Source organism: Cupressus sempervirens, chromosome 11, assembly GCF_028749045.1.
Source record: "Cupressus sempervirens isolate cs-2001-9-10 chromosome 11, ASM2874904v1, whole genome shotgun sequence".
NCBI classification, from domain to species: Eukaryota; Viridiplantae; Streptophyta; class Pinopsida; order Cupressales; family Cupressaceae; genus Cupressus; species Cupressus sempervirens.
The window spans coordinates 368,061,502-368,064,939 of record NC_143128.1 but is presented as its reverse complement, the minus strand read 5'-3'; positions in this window follow the sequence as shown (position 1 = coordinate 368,064,939).

Genomic DNA, 3,438 nt, shown 5'->3' with positions numbered 1-3,438 from the left:
TAAAAGGTTTGAAGGAAGAAAAAGAGGGCGTGGTCAAGGAGGAAGGGGAAGCAGTAGATCATATGGAGGCTGCAATGAAACCCAAAAGAAAAATGAAGATTAGGGTACTAGCAGGAACCAGAGGAATGAGGGTTTCAACCGCTTCTGTGACCAAGACTTTGGAAATCAAAGAGGAAGAGGTAGAGGATGTGGACAAGGAAGAGGAGGCTTCCATGGTACCTATTTCCATTGCAATGAAGAAGGTCATCGTGCCTTTGAATGCCCTCAACAACAAGGATAGATAGGAAAGCTGAGGGCCAAGCTAAGGTTGCTCATGTGGATGAGGATGCACAATCATCACATTCAGAGGATGTAGAAAGAGGAGAGACCTTGGTAAATGAAAGAGTCCTACTAAGTGGTGAGAATGAACCAGGACAACGGAGGAGTTTGTTTCATACCAGATGCAAGTGTGAGGATAAATGTTGTGATGTGATTATTGATGGTGGTAGCACTGATAACTTGGTATCAAAAGAGATGGTCTCTAAGCTGAAGCTCAAGAGGGAGAAACATCTCCAGCCCTATTGGATTGCTTGGGTAAAAGATGATCATAAGGTCTTGGTAAGTGAACAATGTTTAGTAAAATTCAAAATTGGGAGTTACCATGATGAAGTTCTCTGTGATGTTATTTTGATGGATGTTTGTCATCTATTATTGGGTAGACCATGGCAGTTTGATAGACATGCAGTGCATGATGGACATGCAAACACATACTCTCTCACAAAGGATGGAGTTCGCCATAAATTGAAGCCCATGAAAAAGGAAGATGAAAAGGTATGTAGTAGTGCTAGGATTTTTCTTGTTGATGGAAGGAAGTTTTTAGATGGCATGAAACATCAGCATATGTGCTATGCTTTGATTCCTATGAAAGATAAAGAAGGTGGTAGTGAAATACCATTTGAAGTTTCAGATTTACTAGGGGAGTTTGGAGATATTATCTCTAATAATGTTCCAGATGGATTGCCACCAGTAAGGCAAATCAGTCATCAGATAGATCTAATTCCAGGAGCTAGTTTGCCTAACAAGGCTACTCACAGGATGACTCCTACTGAAATAGAGGAGCCAAATAGACAGGTTCAGGAGTTGTTGAGGAAGGGCTTGATTCGAGAGAGCCTAAGTCCATGTGCAGTACTTACACCAAAGAAGGATGGAGAGTGGAGGATGTGTATAGATTCTTGAGCTATAAATAGGATCACCATCAAGTACCGGTTTCCTTTGCCAAGGATGGATAATATTATGGACTGGTTGAGTGGAACTCAGTACTTCACAAAGATAGATCTAAAGAGTGGTTATCACCAGATATGGTTCGAGAAGGAGATGAGTGGAAAACAGCCTTCAAGACCAAGGAGGGTCTTTATGAGTGGTTAGTCATGCCCTTTGGATTGACGAATGCCCCAAGCACCTTCATGCGGCTCATGAATGAGGTACTTAAGAAGTTCTTGGGAAAATTTGTTATTGTCTATTTGGATGATATTTTAATTTTCAGCAAGACTTTGGAAGAACATTTATTGTATATTCGTAGTGTCCTTGAAAGGCTAAGGGAAGAGAAACTGTTAATTAATCTAAAGAAGTGTAACTTTGCAAAAAGGGACTTAGTCTATTTGGGGTTTGTTATATCACCTGAAGGTCTCAAAATGGATCCGGAGAAGGTAAAAGCCATCTTGGAATGGCCTACTCCAAGGTCTGCTACTGAGGTGAGATCATTTCATGGTCTTGTTAGTTTTTATAGGAAGTTTATTAAGAATTTCAATGGCATATGTGCACCCCTAACTGATACAATAAGAGGGGATAGAAAAGAGTTCAAATGGACTGCAGCAGTTGCGAGAAGTTTTGAGTTGCTGAAGAAGAAGGTGACAGAATAGCTTGCGTTGGCACTTCCAAATTTTAGAAAGGTTTTCCAGGTGGATTGTGATGCCAGTGGTAGCGCTATTGGGGCTGTATTAAGCCAAGAAGGTAAGCCTATTGCATATTTTAGTGAAAAAATGAATGATGCAAAGAAGAAGTATTATGTTTATGATCAAGAGTTCTATGCAATAGTTCAGGCCTTAAAGAAATGGAGGCATTATTTATTTCCAAATGAATTTTTTTTGTATACTGATCATCAGGCATTACAGTACCTAAATAGCCAAGGTAAATTGAATCAGAGGCATATGAAGTGGGTAGAATTCTTGTAGAGTTATACATTTGTGTTGAAGCATAGAAGTGGAAAATCTAACAGGGCTGCAGATGCACTAAGTAGGAGACAGTTGTTGCTTACAACAATGCAGGTTGAAGTAGTTAGGTTTGATGAACTCAAGAATTTATACCCCAAGGATCCTAATTTTGTTGAAGCATGGAAAGCTTGTAAAGAACCTGTTGCTATAGATAGAACCAAGTGGTTAGACTATTTGATTTAGGATGGCATGTTGTTCAAAGGTGGTCAATTGTGCATTCCAAGGAGTTCCATGAGGGAAAATCTGATTAAGGAGAAACACAGTGGAGGGATGGCAGGACATTTTGGTCGGGATAAGACCATTTCCATTCTTAGAGAACATTATTTTTGGCCTCAAATTACACAAGATGTGAAGAAATTTGTACAGAGTTGCCAGGTTTGCCAAGTTACCAAGGGGTTTAGTCACAATACTAGCCTATATCAGCTACTATCTGTTCCATCAAGGCCATGGGAGGACATAAATATGGATTTTGTTCTTGGATTGCCAAGGACACAAAGGGGTAATGACTCAGTATTCATGGTGGTTGATAGGTTCTCCAAAATGGCACATTTCATTCCATGCCACAAAACTCATGATGTTGTCCATATTGCAGACTTGTTTTTCAAAGAGGTGGTAAGACTACATGGTCTTCCAAGGAGCATAGTTTCTGATAGAGATACTAAATTTGTGGGGTATTTCTAGAGGACATTGTGGAAAAAGTTGAGAACAGACTTGAAATTTAGTTCCACGCATCACCCGCAGATTGATGGCCAAACAGAAGTGGTAAATAGAAGTCTGGGCAATTTGCTGAGATGTTTAGTTGGAGATAAGCCCAAGGGATGGGATTTGATTCTACCATAGGCAGATTTTGCTTATAATAACTCTGTAAATAGGAGTACTGGAAAATCACCATTTCAAATTGTATATGGGAATAACCCAAGGACTGCACCAGAATTGAGGAAGATAGAACAAGGGGAGAGGACAAGTGTTGAAGCTGAGGAATTTGTTGAACATATCAAGCGTCTACATGAGGAGGTTCAAGCACACATTATCAAGATGAATCAAGAGTATAAAGCTAGGGCTGATCAAAGGAGAAGACATAAAGAATTCCAAGTAGGGGATCTAGTCATGGTGCACTTACGAAAAGAAAGATTTCCAGTTGGTACTTACAACAAGCTGAAAATGAAGAAATTTGGCCCCTGCAAAGTTT